The sequence below is a fragment of the Panthera onca genome, chromosome B3, assembly GCF_046562875.1.
Source record: "Panthera onca isolate mPanOnc1 chromosome B3, mPanOnc1 haplotype 2, whole genome shotgun sequence".
Lineage (NCBI taxonomy): Eukaryota > Metazoa > Chordata > Mammalia > Carnivora > Felidae > Panthera > Panthera onca.
The window spans coordinates 97,752,760-97,766,724 of NC_138344.1; the positions used below are offsets into that span (position 1 = coordinate 97,752,760).

Consider the following 13,965-nt stretch of genomic DNA (forward strand, 5'->3'; position numbering starts at 1 on the left):
TTCCTGGAAATGGAATTGTTTTATTAAAGGGTATGTACATTTTTTAATGTTTTTGAATGTTTCCAACTCTATGTGTACAGTTGACCCTTGAACAACATGGGTTTTAACTGTGCTAGTAACACTTAGATGCAGAGGTTTTTTTGATAACAGTATATAAATGTATTTTCTCTTCCTTCTGATTTTATTAATTACATCATCTTTTCTCTACCTTTACTGTAATATTACAGTATATAATAGCTATGGGATAGAAAATGTGTGTTAATTGACTTATTATTGGTAAGGCTTCTGGCCAACAGTAGGCTATTAGTAGTTAAATTTTGGGACAGTCAAAAGTTATATGTGGATTTTTGAGCATGTGGGGGGTTGGCACCCCTAATATTGTTCAAGGGTCAACTGTTTATATTTTTTTAACCATTGTAAGTTATGATAGCCAAAAACTTTATCTCCTTTAGTTAGTATTTTATCGGGGCACCTGGGTAGCTCAGTTGGTTAAGCATATGACTCTTGATTTCGGTTCAGGTCATGATTTCGTGGTCATGGGATCGAGTCCTACATCAGGCTCCAAGCTGAGGGTTGAACCTGCTTGGGCTTCTCTCTCTCTGCCCCTCCGCTGCTCATGCACATGTGCTCTCTTTCTCTCAAAATAAATAAATAAATAAATAAATAAATAAATAAATAAATATTTTTAAAAAATTAGCATTTATTCAGTTACTAGTAAGACTGAACTTTTCCCTCTATGTCTCTTACCCATTAGTATTTCTTCTTAAATGTTTATTCATTTTTGAGAGAGAGAGAGAGGGCGAGTGCACGCAGGGGTGGGGAGGGGCAGACACAGAGAGGGACAGAGTATCTGAAGCTGGCTCTGCGCTGACAGCAGAGAACGTGATGCTGGGCTGGAACTCACACACCATGAAATTGTGACCTGAGCTGAAGTCGGACACTCAACTGACGCAGCCACCCTGGCACCCCAGTATTTCTTCTTTTTATCTGTTACTTACCTTTCTATTTAAGTCTTCTCACGTGTGTGTGAATATATATGACACACACACATACACACAGTGCCTGAATCATGATGGCATTCTTCTAGAGGCATCCGTTGAATAGTTTATGGAATGCTTTTGTATTTAAAATAAATAAACAGACTGTTAAGTGATTTACTTATTTCTTCTAAGATTCTGAAGTTGTAGGACCTGCATTATTCCTTGAAATCCTCTTCCTTAAGGGTATTGCTAGCAGAACAGTCTGAGAGTCAGCATGGTAGTGTTCTGAGATCTATGTGTAATCATCTCATTGTAGTTCATAGCTCTGCTCTTGCTTAAACATTTTTAAGAGATTCATTTTTGTGAGTTATGTTTTGTTTTTGTTTCCTTAACCCATTTTGTCCCTTTCTATATGAACTCCCTTTGTTGTGATTTTGGAAATCATTCTGGGTCATTCAGACAAATGTTTTCAGTCACTTTTCAAGTTTATTTGTTCAAAAGAGATTTTACAGTGTAAGAAAATATATTTCCTTTTAATTTCAGTTGCTAAGAAACCGTTTCCTAGGTGCTATGTCTTTTCTCTGTAAAGGCTCCAATGTCCTCATAGTTCATCATCTTGTGGGGTTTAATTTTTGCTGGAAAGATGAAGTATAGATTTTTTTCAAAGTTTATAGTCAAGAAAATTAGAAATACACAATCCCAACATCTCCAATATATTAAAATGATTATTTTCCATATTTAAAATTTTTGAAGATTCCCTTTCAACATATATAAATTTATAGCTGGGTGGCGAGCTTCCAGTGATTTAGAATATCACGTAGAATGGAAAAGTCCTAGAAATCTTTATTGAACATAAAATCTACTATATGAGAAGATGAAACAGTATATATATTTTTTAGTTTTCCCCTTGTGAGCCATACATTTGTTATCATCCATAGTAAAATGTTAATTCCCATCTGGTTTTCTTCTATCCTGTTGTCTGCCTCTTTCCCTTTTAAAAATTTGCATAGTGTTCAGGGAATTGAAACAAATTTAGTTTAGCAAAACATATTTAAGAGGGTAAAAATCTGGTGCTAAAGAAACTTGGCATGCATTCTAAAGGATTTTTAGGTTCTTTATAACAAAGATAATCTTGATTGCTTGGTTGAAATGTAGTTATGAACAATGAGTCAAGCACATAACATTTATTCTTAATAGTACTGTGCATCTCAATACTTTTTCAGAACTACTTTATATTAATGTAAATATGTATTGGGTACCTACTGTGTGAGCTTCCATTTAAAAGTTTTTGTTTTTTTTTTTCAAGAAGTACAAACATGAGTAAGACAGTTTCCATTCTCCAGAAATTTTTAGGCTGTGATTTCAATTTTGACCTTTTTAATAGGAACTGAAGTTTTTCTAGTTTAACAGTTTTATTGAGCTATAATTATATACTATACAATTCACTCATTTAAAGTGTACAATTCAGAGGCTTTTAGTTTATTCAGAGTTGTGCATTCATCACTCAGTTTTAGACCATTTCATTAGCCCCAAAAGAAAACTTGCATCACCTCCTAATCCCCTCCTGCTCTCCAGTCCTAGGCAACCACTCATCTACTTTCTGTCTCTATAAATTTACCTATTCCTGGCATTTTATATAAATGGGATCATACAGTATGTGGCACTTTGTGACCCCTTATTTAACATTGTGTTTTCAAAGTTTATCCATGTTGTAGCATATGTTGGTTCTGCATTTCTTTTTATTGCTGAATAGTATTTCATTGAATGGATATACCATATTTTGTTTATCTGTTTATCAGTTGATAGATATCTGGGTTGTAGCTTATCTAAATACGTATTTTATATGTCAATATTTATTAGCGTAAATATATGTATAGATTGATGGTTATGATAGTTTCAGATAGGAAGCCTTTCTTAACTTTAGATGAGATGCAAACTAATGACTATGTATTTATAAATATTCCACAGATGCATTCTATTTTATTATTCATTCTACTTAATAAAAATTATTTCTGTTTTTAGAAGTTTTCTTACCAAAAAGGAATTTTTAATATGGTGTTTTGCCTACATTGGATTTTTTAAAATGTTTCTTTATTTATTTTGAAGAGGGGGAGTGGCAGAGAGAGGGAGAAAGAGAATCCTAAGCAGGCTTCACACTATCAGCATAGAGCTTCACTTCACAAACTGTGAGATCATGATCTGAGCCGAAATCACGAGTCAGTCACTTAACCGACAGAGCCATGCAGGGCGTCCCTGTTTTGCCTACATTATAATGAGACTTCTTCCCATAAACCACTTCATTATTTTATAGTCATGATTCAGATATTCGTTTTATTTTACAGTATACTTACATCACACTTAATATATAATTTCCCTTTTCTTCATTAAGTCCGTATGTAGCTCTTCAAAGGGCTTAAGCATATAAACCAAAAGTTCAGAGTTATCTATCTCATTCACTCCTAGTACACAAAGGTAGAGTAGAAAAGGATAATCATATACAAACATCTACTGAAGTCTTTTTCTCTCATCCCCAATATTTACTTTGTTGCAGATCCGTGCTTATCTCAGTCTGTTGATGTCACCCCTTACCACCTTCTCAGCCTGCTCCATCCATACCGTACTCCTTCTGTTCCTTCAGCATGCCAACACATTCTTCTTACACACTATACACATTGTTTTGTACCTTGAGTTATTTTTCACATTATATATTTGTAACTGTTTCAAATGAGCTCCCTTATTCTTTACAACTACCTTAGGTTCACAGGTGGATAAACCATAGTTTATTATTCAGTCTCTTGCTGGTGGGCATTTACATTGCTTCTAGTATTTTGCTTGTGTATGAGTATATCTGCAGGATGAATTAATTTATTATTTTAATTTTACTTATTTACTTATTTTTTGACTTGTAGCAAAAATTACTGTCAAACTCCACTCATTGGGCCAGAAGGGACCCTCGTGGTGTTAGTGATAGACTTGTCCTTCCTATAGCACACTACCTACACTTGTGAGTTCATCAGGATGAATTCTTTTAAATAGTATTGCTGGGTCAAGGAGTATGTTCATTGTATTTTTGATAATTATTTGCCAAATTGTTGTCTAAAGATGTTATATATATTTTAATTCCCACCTGCAATGCATGAGGATACAAATTTACATCCCAACCAATGAAAAGATTTATCATACTTCTTATGTTTGTGAATCAGATATATGTAAAAAGTATTGATCTATCTTTTAAATAAAATTTTGATTTTAACTTAAAGTAGTATTAATCAATTGAAATAAATTAAAATTTAATTTTAATTAAATGAATATGTTTTCATATGTGTGGAACCATTTGATACTGTGGTTTTTCTCAACTTCTTATTTGTATCCTTTGTCCACATTTCTTATTTCACATTTAGGTCTAAGATTTGTTTGGGACTGATTTTTATTCATAGTGAGAACAAGGGGTGAGGGTTCATTTTTTCCTCCGTAGGAATATCCACTGACTTAGCATTGTTTTTGGAAAAGATTATCCTTTCTTCACTTATTGCAGTGGCACCTTTGTTGCGTCAGATGATAGTATATGTGTGGATTTGTTTCTGAAATCTCTAGTCTTTTCTATTTGTCTACTTGTCTATCCTTGTGACAGTTGCACTCTGTTTTCACTACTGTAGATTTTAAAAATCTGTTGGTGTCTGTTAGTGTAAATCCCCCAAATTCTTCTTCAAGATTGTGTTTCTTATTTTCCACTCTTTGCCTTTCCATTTGAGCTTGTTAATCTATATAAGAAGGCTTTATACAAGAAAGAAACTTGCTAATTTGTAGAAGAAAGATTACTGAGAATTTGTTGGTATTGTAACCAAACTGTAGATCACTGGGGAACATGGACACATTTATAATACAGTCTTTTTTTAAAAAAATTTTTTAAATGTTTTTATTTACTTTTGAAGGAGAGAGAGAGAGACAGAGCATGAGCAGGGGAGGAGCAGAGAGAGAGAGAGAGGGAGACACAGAATCCGAAGCAGGCTCCAGGCTCTGAGCTGTCAGCACAGAGCCCGATGCGGGGCTCAAACTCACAAACTGTGAGATCATGACCTGAGCCGAAGTCGGACGCTTAACCGACTGAGCCACCCAGGCGCCCCTATAATACAGTCTTCTAATCTGAGGACATGTATATACCTCTTTCAATAATGTTTTCTATTTTTCTGTAGAGGTCTTAAATATCTTCCATTGCAATTCAGTGATACATTGGAACAGCTCATACTAGCTCCTGAGAGCTGATCAGGTGCATATCTTCCCGGTTCCACATTCAGTGAGTCTCACTGGTAGATAGAAATGAGCCATGGTGGTAGTATTTATATCACAGAAACTGGCAAACACTACAAATCAGGATTTCCCCATACCTACCTACTGCTAAGGGATGGTTGTTAAATATTTATCAGCACATCAGTTAGATTTATTACTAGATCTGTCAGGTTTTATACTGGTATATAAATGATATTTTTATTATTATTTTTAAACGTTTATTTATTTTACAGAGAGAGTAAGTGCAAGCCGGGTAGAAGCACAGAGAGAGGTGGACAGAGGATCTGGAGTAGGCTCTGTGCTGACAGCAGAAAGCCTGATACAGGGCTTGTACTCACAAACCATGAAATCATGACCGCTTAACCAACCGAGCCACCCAGGCGCCCCAATGATATTTTTATTATTAAAACTGAAATTATAAGGGCGCCTGGGTGGCTCAGTCGGTTGGGTGTCCCACTTGGGCTCAGGTCATGTTCTTACAGCTCGTGAGTTCGAGCCTCGCGTCAGGCTCTGTGCTGACAGCTCAGAGCCTGGAGCCTGCTTGGGATTCTGTGTGTGTGTCTCTCTCTACCCCTCCTCCGTTCATGCTCTGTCTCTCTCTGTCTTGAAAATAAATAAAACTTTTAAAAAAATAAAATGAATGTATAATGTACACATGATAAAATTTATGTCCTTATTTTCTGTCCATGTATTTTCCTTAGTGAAGCATTGGTTCACGTCTTTTGCCCATTTTTAAATTGGGTTATTTATTTCATTATTATTGAAGAGGATTGATGTTAATTCTTTAAATGTTTGGTAGAAGCCATCTGGTCCTGGAGTTTTCTGTGATAGAAGTTTTTTGATTACTGATTCAATCCTTTTACTTGTTATTGCTCTGTTCAGTTTGTTCCTGTTTCTTCCTGATTCAGTCTTGGTAGGTTGTACATTTTTAGAAATGTATGCCATTTCTTCTAGGTTATGTAATTTGTTGATATAAAATTGTTCATAGTAGGGGCGCCTGGATGGCTCAGTCGGTTGAATGTCCGACTTCGGCCCAGGTCATGATCTCACGATTCGTGGGTTTGAGCCCTGTGTGGGGCTCTGGGCTGACAGCTCAGAGCCTGGAGCCTGCTTCGGATTCTGTGTCTCCATCTGTCTCTTCCCCTCCCCCACTCATGCTCTGTCTCTGCCTCTCAAAAATAAAGAAACGTAATAAAAAATTTTTAAAAATAATAAAATTGTTCATAGTAGTCTCTTCTAATTCTGTGTGTTTTTGTAGTGTCAGTTGTAATGTTTCCTCTTAATTTCTAATTTTATTTGAGTCTCTTCTGTTTTTCTTAGTCTAGGTAAAGGTTTATCCATTTTAGCTTTTTTAAGAACCAGCTCTTAGTTTCATTGTTTTTTCTATTGGTTTTTTTTTTTTTTTTTTTTTTTTTTGGTCTCTATTTTATTTATTTCTGCTCTGATCTGTAGTATTTCCTTCCTTCTGCTAACTTTGGGCTTAATTTGTTTTTCATTTTCTAGTTCCTTAAGGTGTAAAGTTAGGTTGTTTCTTGAGATCTTTCTGATTTCTTAATATAAGAAACCTTTTATATATATAAACTATAAACTTTCCTCTCAGAACGCTTTTACTGTCTCCCAGAGTATTTGATATGTTCTATTTCATTTTCATTTTTTTTGAGATAATTTTTTATTTCCCTTTTGATTTCTTCTTTGATCCAATATTCTGTTTAGAAGGGTGTTGTTTAGGGGCACCTGGTGGCTCAGTGGGTTAAGCATACAACCCCGGCTCAGGTCATGATTTTGCAGTTCAAGTCCCGCATCGGCTCTCTGCTGTCAGCACAGAGCCCACTTTGGATCCTCTGTCCTTCCCTCTCTCTCTGCCCCTCCCCTGCTTGCACTCTGTCTTTCTCAAAATAAATAAATTTCTAAAAAGAAAAGAAGTGTGCTGTTTAGTTTCCACACATTTGTCAATCTTCTCATTTTCCTCTTGTTGATTTCTAGTTTGATACCATTGTCAGAGAAGATAGTTAGCATGATTTCAGTGTTCTTTTTATTTTATTTTTTTAAGTTTATTTATTTTAAGAGAGGCTGAGAGAGCATGAGCGGGGGGAGGGCAGAGAGAGAGAGAGAGAGAGAGAGAGAATCTGAAGAAAGCTTTGAGCTGCCAGCTCAGAGCCCAACATGGGGCTCTAACTCATGAAAGTGTGAGGTCATTACCTGAACTGAAATCAAGAGGCTGATGCTTACCTGGCTGAGCCACCCAGGCACCCCTTGATTTCCGTGTTCTTAAACTGCACAAAATTTATTTTGTAGCCTATCATATGAGCTATCTTGGAGAATTTACCACGTGCATTTGAAAAGAGTGCATATTCTGCTGCTGTTGGAAGAAATGTTCAAGTCCGTTTGTTCTGAAGTATGGTCCATATCAATATCTGCTTATTGATTTTCTGTCTGGACAATCTATCCATTGCTGAAAGTGGAATATTGAAGCCTCCTGAAATGATCTTATTGTTATCAACTTCTCCCTTAAGATCAGTTACTATTTGCTTAATATATTTTGGTGCTCGGCTGTTGGGAGCATATGTATTTATGCTCTGATGTGCTGACCTGTTTATCATTATTACTGACCTTCTTTGTCTCTTGTTACACTTTTTGACTTGAAGTGTATTTTGTCTGATGTAAGTATGGCTATGCCCACCTTCTTTTTGTTTCCATTTGCTTGGAATAGCATCTTCCATTCTTTTTGAGCCTAGATGTGTCTTTATAGACAAAAGAGTGTCCTGTAGGCAGCATATAGTTGGGTCCTGTTTTTTGTTTTTTTAAATCCATCTAGCTACTCTATGCCTTCTGGTTGGTGAGTTTAATTCATGTACATTAGGGTGATTATAGATATGCAAAGATTTACACTGCCATTTTATATTTTGCCTTCTTGTTATTTTTCTCTCCACTGTTTATTTTTCCTTTTGTTTTTGTCTGCCTTTACAAGTTAGTGGTTTTCCATGGTGCTGTGCTCAGTCTCCTGGTTTTTTGTTTTTTGTTTTTTTATGTTTCATATCACTGCTTTAGGTTTTGCTTTGTGCTTAAGTTTATTTATTTATTTATTTATTTATTTTAAGTTTATTTATTTTTGAGACAGAGAGAGACAGAGCATGAATGGGGGAGGGGCAGAGAGAGAGGGAGACACAGAATCAGAAGCAGGCTCCAGTCTCTGAGCTATCAGCCCAGAGCCTGACGCGGGGCTCGAACTCACAAACCGTGAGATCGTGACCTGAGCTGAAGTCGGACGCTCAACCGACTGAGCCACCCAGGCACCCCAAGTTTATTTATTTTAAGAGAGGCTGAGAGAGCATGAGCAGGGGAGGGCAGAAAGAGAGAGAGAGAGAGAATCCAAAGAAAGCTTTGAGCTGCCAGCTCAGAGCCCAACATGGGGCTCTAACTCACAAATAAATAAACTCAGTTAAGTTTACATAAAACATTTCATAGATTAAAAAGTCTTTGGTCATAGCAATTTATCTTTATTTGCCTATAAAAGTACCATCCTTTAACTCTTCCTCTTTTTTATTTTTGATGTCAAAATTTTTCCTTATATGCTATGATTTTATTACCAAGTTGTAACTATAGTTATTTTTAATGCTCTTTTCATTTAACTGTTATACTGTAAGAGTTTAATGTACAATTGTAAAAAAGTTTCCTATTTCTGTTACCTTAATCAGTTTTGTGTACTTTTGTATTTTTGTTTTAGCTTGAAGAATTCCTTTCAACATTTCTTACAAGGCAGGTCTAGTGGTGGTAGAATGAACTCTTATCTTTTGCTTGTCTAGAAAAAATTTTATTTCTCTTTCATAGCTGAAAGATCATTTTTTCAGTTGGAATCTTCTTGGCCGGCAGTTTTTATTTTAAATACGCCATTCCACTCTCTCCTGGCCTATAGAGTTTCTGCTGAGAAATCTGCTGATTGACTGATGGGATTCCTTTGTAAGTTACCGTCTTCCCCTGGATACTTAAAAAAAATTTTTTTTTAAGCTTATTCATTTATTTTGAGAGAGAGAGTGTATACATAAGCAAGGAAGGAGCAGAGAGAGTGGGAGAAGGAGAGAATCTCAAGCAAGCCATGCACTGATGGTACAGAGCCCTATGTAGGGCTCAAACTCATGAACTGTGAGATCATGAAGTGAGCCAAAATCAAGAGTTGGATACTCACCTGACTGAGCCACCCAGGTGCCCCTTCCCTGGCTACTTTTAAAATTCTTTATTTTCATTGATTTTTGGTAATCTTAATATGTATCTTAGAGAAGTTCTTTTTGTGTAATAAGTTATTCTATTGGCTTCATGGATTTGTATATACAGTTCTTTCCCCAGATTTGGAAGGTTCTCAGCTATTTTTTTAAAATAAACTCTGCCCCCTTCTCTCTCTCTTCTCATTCTGATATACCCATTCTTCTTAGGTTGACTTTTCTAATGGGTCTGGTGGTTCTCATAGTATTTTTTCACTTTTAAAAAATCTTAGTTCTCTCTCCTCTCCTCTTCCACCTGAGTCTTTTTTTTTTTTTTAAGTAAGCCCTACACCCAATATGGACTTGAACTCACAACCCCAAAATCAAGGGTCTCATGCTTCATCAACTGAGACAGCCAGGCACCCCACCGGAGTCACTTCAAGATTCCTATCTTCTAGCTTACTCATTCTTTCTTCTATCTGATCTCTATTTCCAATGCATTCTAATACATTCTTCATTTCATTTACTGAGTTCTCCAGCTCCAGAATTGCTTTTTTTTTTTTTTTTTTTTTTTTAAGGATTTCAGTCTCAGGGCACTTGGGTGGCTCAGTTGGTTGAGCATCCGACTTCAGCTCAGGTCATGATCTCACAGTTTGTAAGTTCGAGAACCACATTGGGCTTGCTGCTGTCAGTGTGTCAGCACAGAGCCTGCTTTGGATCCTCTGTCCACACACTCCCTCTACCCCTCCCCTGCTTATACTCTCCCCAAAATAAATAAATAGTTTTTAAAAAGAATTTCAATCTCTTTGGTAAAGTACTCCTTCTGTTCATTCATTTTATTTCTGATATCATTGTATTGCCTTTCTGAGTTTTCTTGTAGCTCATTGAATTTCTTCATAACAGCAATTTTGAATTCTTTGTCAGATCACACTATTCCCTTCCATGTCTTTGGATTTGGTTGCTGGAAAATTGTCATTTTCTTTTTATAATGCCATATTAATATGACTTTTTCATGTTGTTTGATGAAAAGTGCCTCTGCTACCACATTCGAAGTTGCAGATACCTTTCTCATTTAGGCAAGGTTTTATTTGCTTTGATTCTAACAGTTCAATAGATTTGGTAATTAGAAGTCTTCCTTTTGTTTTCCAGAAGGTGGTGCTATAGCACATGTTTTTGGTTTCCTTGACAAGAGCTTACAGCTGCTAAAGTTAGGAGCATTTATATATATATTATGTTTATTTATTTATATATATAAAGCTAGAAGAGGGGGAAAAAGGGTGGGTGGCTTTAGAGGGAGGAAATGTGTACTTAGCACTTGGAATTTGGGGTGTGTCCATAGCTGGAAGCCAGCCTAGTAGGGACTCCTTGAATGGAGGGATTTGGGTCTCAGAGGTCCCTGTGTGGTCCTTTTGTCAGAACCCTGGGGCAGACAGCAGGAGACATTTTTCTTCAGTTCTCTTTGCCTACTTCTTTTTCCTTTCTGTCTCCCCCTTTACTGCATTTTTACCTCAGAGACAGCAAAGGTCCCTCCAGCTGCAGAATGCAGAACCAGCCTGGCAGACCCCCACTCATTGCCTTTACACTGTACCTCTTTAAAGGCTTATGCTTCCCAGCTAATATACTTGATGCTGGAGGCTCTATAGCCCTAGGTTCCATGACCTCCTCTCTCTCCCTGCAGCCTCCTCTGTGGTCCAGTCCACCCACTTTTTGGTGCACAGATGAATGGATCTCTTGGGTGTTCTAGTAAGTTGTGGAGAGGCTCTTTTTTTCTTTCTCTTTTTCTTTCGTTATAGATGTCCAGTTAGTTTTAAATCAAAGAGGTGAGAAACTCATGAGGAAGGACTCATGTCACCATGATGCTGATGTCATTCTCCTCATATTATTTTTTAAATATCTGTAGGATCTGTAGTGATATCTCTTTGTCATATCTGATATTGTTGATATGTGATTTTATCTTTTATTTTCTTCGAATTGTCTTAACTTATTAAATCATTCTGGTTGATCTCTATTTCTGGTTCATTGATTTCCCACATCTTTATTCCTACTTTTTCTTTTCTTTGAATTTAATAAGCAATTCTTTTTCTTACTTAGGATTAATATTAGATTATGCTTCTTCAAGCATATTTTCTATTAAATGCATTTCAAAGTGTAAATTTCCTCTCAGCAAGTTTCTGATATGTTATATTTTAACTATCTTTGTATAATTAAAATACTACACTCCAACTTATTGATTCTAATACTTATATGGAAAGAGTCAAAACACCCCCAACTGTTAATAATTAGAAGATAGGACCAGCTTGCCCTACTATATGTAACGACTTTTCATAAAGCTATTTTGATTAAGATAGTATAATATCTCTGATGAATAGGTTACATTCATTAGATTATTTAGTTTACAACATTTTCTAATTTCCATTATATTTTCTTTTATCCAGAGGTATTTAGAAATTTACTGCTTAATTTCAATGTATTTAGGAATTTTCTAAATATAGAGTTATTGATTTCTAGTTTAATTTCTTTATTATTAGAGAACATATTTTTTGCAATATTTTAATAATTTGGAATGTGCTAACATCTGATATATGAACCAGTACACGATCTATTTGGTGAATATCCCATATGAACTTTAAACGAATGCATGGTTTTGCAATTAGATGTCAAACTGGTCAGGTTGGCTAATGATACTATTTAAATCTTCTACATCTTTACTGACTTTTTCTTTTAAGTTTTAGACAATGGAGAAAAATTCCTAGAAAGATAAAATGGACCAAAATTTTTCTCAAGAAGAAATGTAAAACTTTATTAGTACTAATGTAACTATTGCATCATAAGTATAATGAAATTGAGGTAACAGTTAAAAGTCATCTCACAAAAAAACAACAGGCCCAGACAGTTTTATAGGCAAGATCTATCAAAATTCTAAAGAACTGTTTTCTCTAATTTTTAAAAATTTTTAAAAATATTTATTTTTGAGAGAGAGAAAGAGCGTGAGTAGGGGAGGGGCAGAGAAAGAGGAAGACACAGAATCTGAAGCAGGCTCCAGCACTCTGAGCTGTCAGCACAGAGCCTGACATGGGCTTGAACCCACAACCATGAGATCATGACCTGAACCAAAGTACAGCACTTAACCTACTGAGCCACCCAGGCGCCCCTCTAATTTTTATTATAAACTCTTTTTGAAGATAGAAAAGAAAGCATTTGCTAATTCATTTTATAAAGCTAATGTCACATGGAATATTATACTTGCCAAAGACAAAAATGAGAATGGAAAATTGTAAATTCAATTCATTTGTGAATATAGATGCACAATTCCTAAACAAGATTTTCATGAACTGAATCAATAGTATATAATAAGATATTGCACCTTGAAAATATTAGGTTTATACAAAAACTTAAAATATATTACTTACTACATTAACAGAGTAGAGGTGGAAAACCAGATGATCATCTCAATAGGTTCAGAAAAGATATATGATAAAATTCATTTTCCATTTATGATTTTTGAAAACTTACAGTAAACCAGTAGAGGAGAAGTTCCTTAATATGGTAAGGTAAAGTGTACCTACCAAACCAAACTATAACAAATATGAACTCAAATATTGGAAGCACTCCCATTAAAATCAGATAGTTATGGTCACTAAAATCAGAAGTCATGTCTGCTACTACTATTGCTATTCAACATTGTATTGAATGTCCAATGATACAAGAAAAAGAAAAGAAAAACATAAGGATTAAAAAAGTAGAAGTAAAACTCATTATTTCTACAACTGATTTTTGTTTCTACATTAATAAAACCCCCAAATGTCTAAGAATTTATAGGGAATGGTAGTTTAATAAATGTTTCAATATGAGGCTAATCTATTAAAGTCAGTTACTCTTTGCCCAAGCAACAACTATAAAACATAATTAAAAACACAACAATGAAACCAGTTATAGTTAGCAACAAAAACTAATGTATCTAGCAATAAATGTCACAAAACTATTTTCCTCAGCACCCCAAATTATAAAAAGTTTATTGAAGGAGATTAAGAGAAATATCTCATGCTTACAGGTTGGAAGACATTATCATAACAGTATTGAGTCCTTTCAAATTGATCTATAAATTTAATATAACTTCAAAAAATTCAGCTAACACTTTGATTCTAATATTTATATGGAAAGGGTCAAAATAGCTAAGACTGATAATAATTAGAAGAATAAAGGGGCGCCTGGGTGGCTCAGTCGGTTGTGTTCGATTTCGACTCAAGTCATGATCTCACAGTTTGTGAGTTTGAGCCCCACATCCAGCTCTGTGCCCACAGCTCAGAACCTGGAGCTTGCTTTGGATTCTGTGTCTCCCCCTCTCCCTGCCCCTCCCCCACTTGCACTCTGTCTCTGTCAAAAATAAGTAAACATTAAAAAAAATTGTTTTTAAAAGAATATGGCTGGGGTACCTGGGTAGTTCACTTGGTTAAGCGACTGACTCTTGATTTTGGCTCAGGTCATGATCTCATGGTCGTGAG

At 35.5% G+C, this 13,965-nt stretch overlaps 1 protein-coding gene and 1 non-coding gene across 4 annotated transcripts in view; one reads left to right on the top strand and one right to left on the bottom strand.

Annotated features, from left to right (window-relative positions):
• ATL1 (atlastin GTPase 1) overlaps positions 1-13,965 on the top strand; it is a 71,450-nt gene that overhangs the window by 13,987 nt on the left and 43,498 nt on the right. The window lies entirely within an intron of this gene.
• LOC132670541 (small nucleolar RNA SNORA62/SNORA6 family) lies at positions 3,882-4,025 on the bottom strand. Its single transcript, XR_009606772.3, has one exon. It is a non-coding gene; the product is annotated as a small nucleolar RNA SNORA62/SNORA6 family (small nucleolar RNA).